Source organism: Balaenoptera musculus, chromosome 1 (genome assembly GCF_009873245.2).
Source record: "Balaenoptera musculus isolate JJ_BM4_2016_0621 chromosome 1, mBalMus1.pri.v3, whole genome shotgun sequence".
Taxonomy (NCBI): domain Eukaryota; kingdom Metazoa; phylum Chordata; class Mammalia; order Artiodactyla; family Balaenopteridae; genus Balaenoptera; species Balaenoptera musculus.
Window position 1 is genome coordinate 182213687 of NC_045785.1, and position 10932 is coordinate 182224618.

Below are 10932 nucleotides of genomic sequence, written 5' to 3' on the forward strand. Positions count from 1 at the left end.
TATCAAAAGATGATCGCTCCACTGTCTCATTCCTCTGAATTTTTTCTATTAGCCTTTTCCTAATTTCATTTTGTTCCCTATTCTATTAGGGCATATGTTGTTTGTTAAAACCATGTCTCTAATCAGAATATTAAAAACCTGGAAAATATCACACGAGCCTTAAGATACAGAAAAAAAGAGTGTGAAGCTCAACACTGGAAAAGGGGGTATCACACTTTCACGGGTGGTGCCTGATAAATACGTGGTGACAATCACAACAACTTCAAGTGTACAAAGTATGCTCACATACTAATTACAAAGATTTTTAAGATAAGTTATCATTAACCACATTTTTATGGATGACCAACCTGAGGGATAAAATGTTTCTTTTTCCAGGATCATGAAGCAATGAACTGGTGGATCCTGGGTTGAAGATCTGGCCCTTTTGAGTCTTAATGTTACAAACTTCTTACTACACAGCACTGCTTGCTCAGAAAAATTCTACTAGCGAGTAACATTTTTTCTGTCACTTTAAAGTTTTCACAGTGGCCACATTCTTAGCACCCAGTTATCATCATGAGTAGATAACTCTCCACGCCAGACCAAGTGCAGCTCTTGGTAACATAGCCAAACATATGCTTTTATTTTTTCCACAGAATCCATACAAGAGACACTGACATGCAAGAAATATGTGGGCATTCTATGCTTTCCATTCAATCTTCATGATCAGTACCCTTAGAAAATATTTTTTCTACTGTGACTGAATCAGTCCCAAATCACTAAGAAATGGAAATTCTTTCTAAGATGAACTAGAGACGAGACTGTTCAGCCACACTGTCCTATTGTTGTCCTCTCTGTTGCAATGATGCATCATAGTTTCAAGAAAGTGTTTCATGAAAGACTTTTAGACACAGATTCATACTGGCTTGGTGTATGAATGTATACTTCCTACTAATTCTGGGCAAGAAAATGAATTTTATACAAAATTAAGTACTAGTTTTTAGAGAATATTTTCCCTTCCTACACAACAGTGAAAATACAGTCACTGAAGTGCTCAAAGGAGTATAGGATAGGGATTAAGAACATAGGTCCTAAGGCCAGAATCCCCCAGTGCAAATCTCAGTTCTGTCCCTTACTAGCCGTGTGACTTTGAACAAGCTACTTCTCTTCCCCTTCCTCTCTCTCTCTCCAGCTATAAAAAAGAGAATTGATAATAGATCCTACTCCATAGGAATGCTCTGAGCATTCAACAAATTATATGAAAAGCACTTAGAACAGTGCCAGGAAAAGAATAAACGCTATATATGGGTGGGCTATTATGACTGTATCCAACCCTGTCATTTTACAGATGAGGAAACTTGGCAAAAAGAGGTAAAGTAACTTGCCCAACATCATAAATCTAGTGTATCAACATCTGCCAACTCTTAATCCAGTTGTTTTTAACATGGATCTTCTTTCCTTTTATAGCCTATCTTTTAACACATCAAATATTTTCCATTCATTAAAGCAAATGTTAAAAAAAAAGAAACCAAAACTGTACACTACATGAGAACCAGCTTCGTCCACCTGAGTATATACCACACTCTAGGTAGTAAATGCTTCCAGATATGTAACTGAAGGACTCTGAGAATGATGCACAAGCCCAGTCATATTTTAAAACCCTGTTAACCATGTTGATGAGGTCAGTGAGGGACAGGTGTCTGGTGTTTCTGGGATTCTAATTTCATTGCTTTGCAGGAGTAAAGTCCTATTCTTTTCTTATTCGCTTCAGTTAATTTGCTCTGCAGATGGACATCAGCAGAGGTACACTTAATAAAGTGTGAGACATAAAAATGGACAACTTACTATTCATTCCAGCCACATGGATGGGAGAGAAACAGGGCACTCATGGCTCTCGCCGTGCATCCATCAAGGTGCAGTGTCAAAATCAAGTGTGTTACAGTGAAGAATGTTGCCTTCAAAGGCTGGCCTTGCCATATAAAGCAGAACATGAAAGCCCAATATGCCATCCAGGCTGTGAATTACCTTTCCCCTTCCTGCTCACCTCCCCTTCCTTTTATCTTAATGATAATGAAACTCTGAATCAGGTATTCCATGTCAACCTAAGGTATGTGTCTTCAATGCCCTTGCATTTGTCACAAAACACCCCAGTACACACTTGCAGGCTGTGCTGCCTTTCTGCCAGGGATGATGCATGAGGACAGAGCAGACAAATCCGAGGTTGACAATCAGGCACACTGACGTAATGTATATAATGTGTCACGTTGACAAGTCACCCCGGGAAATACTGAAGAGCCCAGCTGACACTGTTTTTGCTTTTTAGAGGGAATTTATGTGCAGACAGAGATTGATCTCAAGATGGGCTGAAGGTAAAAGAATTGATATCACTTCTGAAGAAAAGCTAATACTGTTCCCTTCATTCTCAAGTAGTTAGTTATGCTTCAAATAGGTAGTTTTTCTTAGAATACCGGCTTAGTTTTATTTTATAATATTAAGCAAATGATATGTTTGAGTGTAAAGAATCATAAGAAAGTTGACCTGGACATCTACAGCCTAAGAATGCATCTGAATTGACCAAAGTAACCTTCAGTGACATTCACTCTCTCTCTTCATTTGCATATTTATTCACTCACCTATTCACCAGGTACTTATTTAGAATTTGTAGTCACTGTGTGAGGCCCCAGAGTCAGGCTCCCATCATTTTCTCCACGGGGCTCACTGACTAGTGAAAGACATGAGAATGTTCAGGTAACTTCACTGCACCATTCCTGATGTAGCGAGTGTACTCAAGCATGTCTTTGAATAGATGACCACCCATAATTTATTAATACGACTTCATACCTGATATAATATAGGCACAAATATGGTGCTGAGGGAGGAGAAACTACTGCCCCCAGGAGTGAGAGAAGGGGTCAGAGAAAGGGTGACCTATGCGATGGGTCTTGAAGGACTAATAAGGTCCTTCAAGGAGAAGACGGAGGAAGCACATGTCACACATAGGGACCAGTCTGAGCAAAAACCCGAGGGGGTAACGTGCTTGCGGCCTGGGGAGGAGCTCCTTCGTGGTGCCTCTGCTCACATCATGGAGAAAACAGAGCCAAAGGGGCAGGCTAGAGTCGGACCTTATTCCACACGAAAAACTTTTTTATTTTATCTTATGGTCATCACAGGACCACCAAAGAGTTTAAGCAAGAGTGGGCTTTGCTATTTTGGGGAAAAGTAGTCGGCAGCAGTAGACAGTCCAATGAGATACAGCAACATCAGGAAGCCACGCACAAGACAAGTGCAAGAGATGCCCCAGCCAGACATGCTCAGAGTAGGCACAGGAACATAAGAGCTGAACTCAGAGAAAAAATAATCTCCTTTCCCAAGAATGTGATTTCATTCTTCCAAATAAAGACATCTCCATGACAGTGCAGCACCTGGTTTGAGCAGACTGTTTGGGGAAAAGATATTATAAAAACATTAGAAAAACAGAATGTGAGGAGGTTTTAGGTAAGAGTATCATATGCTGGGAGGCAGGAAGCTATAGCATCTGATGGAGTGATGGGATGGGTTATGCAAATTAGACACCTCACAGCAATGTGTAAAACGAGGGAGGATACTCTCAATAATGCTCACCCATTTCCAAAATGCTTAGTGATGAATTTGGGGGCCAGGGAGGTGTAGCAACACCCTGAAGGCTGAGGGCTGCCTGAGGCTAGGCTGGGTGTTGTCTCCTGGGGTCATGGCCAGATTAGAGCAGATCTCAGATTCGAACCACAAACAAGGAGAAGGAGAAACAGAAGCGTACACCCTATGACCAGAAGCTGTTAATGACGATTAGGCCAGTGGGTCAGAGCAGAAAAGAACAGGAAAACGGGGGTGGAGGGAGCAGCCGTCAGATGCAGAGCTGATGGTCTGTAGGCTGATCATCCTGGGTCTGGTAGGCACAGGTGGCCCACAGCCACGATGAGCTGAAGTCATAGTACAGTAAGTACCTTACATATGAACCTTCAAGATGCGAACTTTCAAAGATGTGAACGTGCTACGACCCAGACATCCCTGGATCGTTTTGTCAAGAGGGTGGATAGAACTGAATCCAGCAAGGAACCAGAACCTGTGCCACCAACGTCAGGCGTGAGTGAAATTACAGCTTGCCCTCCGTCTCCTATTGCTGACGATCCTTCAGCTCTACCATCTCCCACCTCCTCTCCCTCCTCCAGTCAGGAACTCTTCTTGCCTGTTCACTCGATGCCAGCCCCTGTGTGCCAGCTGTTGTACTGGACTACTGTACTTTTCAAGGGACTGTACTGTAAGATTAAAAATGTTTTCTTTATTTTTGTGTTTGTTTTTTATGTATTAGTTTTGGGAAAAGTATTATAAACCTATTACAGTACAGTACTTTATAGCCAGTCGTGTTAGTTGGGTACCCAGGCTAACTTTGTTGAACTTAGGAACAAACTGGACTTCCAAACGCACTCTCGGAATGGAACTCGTTCATATGCAGGGGACTTACTGTACAAAGACCCTAAATTCTTGCCTTTACAGACAACAGCATCCTCCCTACTTCCCAGAACCTTTCAGTTTCACTCTTGGGCGTGATCAGACTGGAAGGTGTTCACTGTAAAGATGCGTGTAGTGGGTTGAATGGTGGTTCCCCCAAAGATATGTCTACCTGGACCCTTTAAATGTGGACCTTATTTGGAAAAAAAAAAAGGTCTTTGCAGATGTAATTAAGGACCTCAAGGTAATCTCATCCTGGATTAAGGTAAGCACTAAATCCAACGACAACTGACCTTGGAAGAGAAGGAAAGGAGACACACAGGGAGAACCTGCGAAGATGGAGCAGAGGTTGGAGGGATGCATCTGCGCCCAGGAATGTGAACATTGCCACAGCCACTGGGAGCTGAGAGAGGGGCAGGGAGCAGACTCTCCCTCAGAGCCTCTGCAAGGAACCACCCCTGCAGACACCTTGATTTTGGGCTCCTGGCCTCCAGAACTGAGAAGGAATACATTTCTGTCGCGTTAAGTCACCTACTTTACAGCAATTTTTCACAGCAGCCACAAAAAACAAATACAGTGCGCAGTTCTAAGGCATCAGTTGGCATTCCCCAATTGAGAAGTCATAGTTATGCTCGGCATTTGAGGTGTTCAGACTTGAATCTACCTGGCTTGTCCTAAAATGCAACTGCAGGTTTTAATTTGAGGACAATAATTTTAAAAAATATCAGATGAAGTATTTAAATGCCACTCTGAAAACAGTTTTCTCCATGTACGTTAGAAGAAAACGCTGCTGTGGGTCCATTTTGATTTTCTAGAAGTTCTAGTTGAAGTAACATTCAGTCTCCACGGAAGGACAGAAACGGGAATAAACCATTGGTCCCATCAGCACCTAAGCTAGCCAAAGCAGATCCCTTTTGTGACAAGGTTGCCCTCAATTTTACTTCTACATTTATAATGACTCTCATTACCCTTTCCACTTGTGACATTCCTATTTGCCACTAATTGACCAAATTAATCAGTGGGACGGGAAATAATCGCTCACTAGCTGTCAAGCAAACCTTGTCACTTCGTGACTTCCAGGGGCTCAAAGCCATTCAATTCCATTAGCCTCAGTGTTTTACATGAGGCGTTATACATCCATTTGGAAAATTCCTTAGTGTTTTGTTCTTTTTTTTCCCATTAGACTATGATACATCTTAATAAATATGCTAAAAACAGATACAGAACCAACAACGGTAAAAAGCGCTGCTTTTGAAAGAGTCACCATCCTCTGCTTCAAAATTAACCACTACAGAAGTTCTATCCTTTCTGAGTGCCCTTTTCATGTCTGGAGGAAAACCCAGATTTTCTGGTTGTCCAAAAAGATCAGTAGCTAATTACAGCTAATTACAGTCAACTTTCACCTCTCCTTGCTAATGGAGGGAAGCACTGATGCAGGCAATCCCCAAATGGCAAGTCTTCCATTAGGTTTCAGCAAATTAAAACACAACAGACGTTGCACTTCAAGGTTTTTCTCACAGTTCTTCGAGAAAACTCCCGATCAAATCAGGGGTTGACTTTTAGATTGTCTGAAGGTAACATGGACATGTTTCTAGGACCCACTGGACTTACCCTCACAGTTGCACTTATACGAGAATTAAAATGTAATTTACATCCTTTAGCAGGGCTGAAGAATGAATGGGAGGAACTCAGAGAGCTCCTGGCACATAGAACTTGTAACCTGCACTTGGACCACTAGTAATTAATAACAACAACAACAATAACAATTCCTGTTACTGAGTACCTGTTGCCTGCCAGGTATGTTATCTTCATTAGCTATAATCGTGGTTAACAGTCCTGCAAGGTGTTATTATCTTCATTTTAGAAACAAGAAACTGAGTCCTGGAGAAGTTATGTGACTGACTTTGCTACCTGAACAGTAAATAACCAAGGTAGGTTCAAACTGGATCTTACTCCACACTCCACACCTCTCCCACGAGGCTGTCCGGATGACACAAGTGGACAATGTTTACTGATCAGTTTAAAATTCTCCTGTTACAATTACAGGTGACTGGTGCCTGTGCTAGTTAAATGGCTTTACAAACCTAGACCTCTGAGTGATAAAAATATACTAATATCTCTCCAAAGAGCAGAATTTATTGTATGACAAATGCAACTTAAGGGTTCAATTACTGAAATTTTAAAAGAACCTAGTTAAAGGTATTTTTATTTAGAAGGCAACTGATGGTAAAAGACCAGTGAAAGGCCTTTTATATCGGTGAACAGACAGTGACAGGCCTGTTATACCAAGACCCTGGTGTACAAAAGTGTCATCATCTTGCCACAGTAACTTTATGCACTGCCTGGTTGAGTTCTAAATAAAAAATATTCATCAAGTTTAATTCATGTCTTCTAACTTTGTAAAAATTATTTTCTAGAAATGAACTTTTCTTTTAAAATGATTTTAAAAGTAGATATGCTAGAAAAAAGTTACATATAGGAATCCTCACTAAAGAGAAATTACACTTCTGCAAAATAAAAATTATGATAAAGACATCAATGTTTTCTGTGTTCCTCAATCAGCTCATTATCCTTGAATAATACTGACTCAATTAAAAATTTCATGCCATGATGGTGGTGATTAAACTATTATCAGTAAATGCCATGCCTATCCACACGTGTGGATTGAGTCAGGTGCCATGCTAAGTGCTGGAATACAGAAATTATTAACAGTCTCTGACCACATTCTAGCAGAGGAGACACACCTACAGGAAGATGATTATATGCAAAAGTATAGTTTCTGTTGACAGCACCTCTATCCATAATGCCCCTAAAGCAGAAATCTAGAGATAATGATTCCTTACCCTCTGAAACCTCTGCTTTCAGTCATTCTCAATGTCTTGATAATTTTACTTCATAAATGTTTTCAACTCTACCTCTTCTTTTCCATCTGCACTCTCACCACCTTTGGCCAGACCTGTGTCATCTCTCACCTAGACTTTCATCGGCCCCTTGTCCAGTCTTCCTATCTCTAATATATGATCCATTCCCGTATTTTTCTCCATAGATTTATCTAAGTTGAACATTTGACCATGTAATTCTCATGTTTTCAGTCAGTTAATGAATGTCTTTGTGATACAAATGGGATTTAGCCTCAAAAAGAAGTTCAAATCCTGGATTTTCCATGTATTAAATGCGTGATCTTGGGCATTAGTTGTTCTCTTTGAGCCTTGTTCCTGATGTGTAAACTGTCAATAATAATACCTTGGCACCCTCAGGGATAAATGAGAATATTGTAAATAAAACACAAGGCATATAGCAATCACTCAATTAAAAAACTCAATAAAAAACTCAATCACAATCATTATTTCAAGCTCTCTAGCTTTGCATGCACAAGTCCTCCAGCATCTCTCTGCCTTGTACTCTGCGTTCTAGCAACATATAAACATTTGTAGTCACCGGAAAATGCCATGCTTTCCCACACCACCACAGCTTTGCCTATTCTAATAGCTTAGCTTGGAATGTCCTTTCCTCTTGGGAGAGCAGTCAGCAGAGAGCCACCTCACCTGAGGTTACAACTTTCCTTAAGCAACCTACAGCTTGCGCCTAGGCTAAGTGGAAGTATTAAAAGCCCAGCCATTTTGGCCCAAATTCTGTCAGGCACAAATAGTCATAGAAATGGCTGGAACCAGAATCAGTACATTGTAGGACAGAAATATTGCATCTGAAATCAAGCCCAAGTAGGGCCAGAGAGCACAAGCAGTTAGTCCAATCGCCCAAGTCACACCCCAAAGTTGCACCAGTGCCCTTCCCTCAGCTCACACCAAAAACCATATGGGCATCCCATAAGACAAGCCAATGGAGGAAGGGGGGAGGGGTGGAAAAACAACTTTTGTTCACATGGTGATTGGCCAAGTATGTGAGTAGAAGCCAAAAACAGATAATGACTTCATTCTAGCCACACTCATGGGTGGCCTTGAAGGAGAGTAAAGAAGGGGATTCTTCTTAGTGGGTGGAATAGAAAGTGGTGTATCTGGTCATCCATGCTGTGTGGAAGCAAAAGTGGGTCAGGTTAGTATACATGCAGCTTCTGGGCAGTAGCCAATAGTCTGATTGTCCGATCAAGGATGTAGAAAGAAGAAATGGAAGATGTGGGTGTGGCACATGGAAATGCAATGAAAGTGTGAAGATTTTTGTATCACATCTTAATGTCCACCAGAAATTGTACACCAGGGGAGAGGCAGTAAAGAACTAAGAAAACAACTCACCCCACTGATACTATCCAGTCATCATAACTGGCAACCCCAAAACTAACAAGGGCAAATGACAGGAACAGCCGTGGTGGGAGAGGTGGAGGCTATGCATGGGTCCAACAGCATGGACCTACACCTCCTAAGATTGATCTAGCTGCTGATCAACTGATCTCTGAATGCCCAACCTGCTAACCATATAGACCAACAGTCCACCCCCAATATGACACTCTTGCCTAAGAAGATCAGCTGGTCTGTTGGTGGCCAGTCGACTACATTGGGTCCCTTCCATCCTGAAAGGGCTAGTGGTCAGTATTCAGAGGGATAGATACCTCTCCTGGGTCTGTTTTTGCCTTTTCTGCCCAGAGAACCTCAGCCAGCACCACAATTTGAATGCTTACAGAGTCCCTGATCCCCAGCCATGGGATCCCATGCAACATAGCATCTAGCAGGGGATTCACTGAACAGTGAAGAAAAGAGTAGACTCAAGACCATGAGGTTACCTTGTCAAATCATTTACTGCACCATTCAAAAGCAGCCACCCTCATATAGTACTGGAACTGTCTTGAAAATGGGACTGAAGTGCCAGCTTAGAAGCAATACTCTGTAGGAATACACACTTCATTAGAGCACCTCAATACGGTGCTGTTTCTAATAGGAAGGATACATGAGTCAGGGAACCAAGGAGTAGAAGCTGGAGCTGCCTTAATTATCCTCACTCCTAATGACCCATTGAGGGACTTTATGATTCTCACAACTGAAACTATGGGCTAGAAGTCCTGGTTCCCAAAGGAACACACTCTTGCCAAGGGACTCACTATGAGTCCCACTGAACTACAAATCATGGTTGCCCCTGTGCACTCTGGGCTTGTTGCACGCAAAGACCAGCGGACAAGAGGAGGAGGCATCATTGCGGCAGAGACATTCGATTTTGATCACCATCAGAACACAGTGCTTTTTTCACACAGTTGATGAAGTGAAGAACACAGGTGGAACCCAAGTGACCCACTTATTTCACTTAGGATGAGCCACTCTTTGCCCAGTTGGAACTGTGAATGTGCAACAGCCCTGACCCAAGAAGGTTATGATTACCAGGGGTTCAGCCCCTCAGGAATGATAGTCAGGATTACACCATAAAGCAAAGCACCAAGACCTGCAGAAGTGATGGCTGAGTCAGGGAGAATTTGGAATGGCTAACAGCCAAGGGAGATGATGAAAACCCAGCACAGCCCTGAGACCAACTACAGTGGTGGGGGCTGCTTTTCTCCACACTAACCTCCCTCTCTCTGTCTCCCCCTCAGGAGCAGAGGTACGCCTCCATGGCTGAACAGGGCCATGGACATGTTGCTGTGGGAGGGGTGTACTGAGGCAGCTATGGGGTAGCCACTCAGCTCTCCCTTCAAGATGGAATTTGCTGCAAGGAGAGTCACTAGTTGGTTCACAGCCTCCAGTGCTACACCTTAGGGGTCCACCACAGCATTCACTAAAGCCCCACTCTCCCAGGGCTGCTTCCAGCCAACGACTGAGCACAGTGGGTGGCTGGGCGGGGAGTGCTGGATCCCGACCATTTCTGCCCCCTATTGGGACTCTGGGACTCTTCCAACAAGTACTTGTGCTCTGGAGCCCCCACAGACCTGGTCAAGACAGTCCCAGAGCTGCAATGCAGCTGGAGCTTCTCCAACTCTGTCCTTCTTCCTCTTTACTCTCACAAGTGTTAGGTTTGCATCAAGCTCTGAGACTCTTCCCCATGGCTCCTGCTTCCTCTCCTCTTTATCCTACACAAGAATTTCCCTCAATAAATCTCTGTTTCATATCTACTCCTATCTTGGCATCTGCATTCTGGAGGACTCAGCAAGCATAATCCATTTTATCTATTTTTCATTTCTGGGTCTTTCAATGTTTTGTTTTGCCTGCCCAAATAGCGATCCTCCCCTGACCTAGCTGGCTTTGACTTTTTTTTTTTTTTTGGTATTTTTTCTGGCTGGCTTTGACCACTTTGACTGCAGACAACAGATAACAGTGTAGGCATCACTTCCTTCAATAAACCTTCCCTGACCTCTCCACCACCACCAAAATCTATGTTGGATGATACTGCTAGGGGTTCCATAGCACCATGTACACTCCCATCCAGCCCTCATCCCTCTGATTTGAAATTTCTTTTTGTGTGTGTGTCTGCATCCCTCCGCAAACTATAAATGTCATGATGAAAGGATCTGTATCTATTTCTTCACCATTGTAT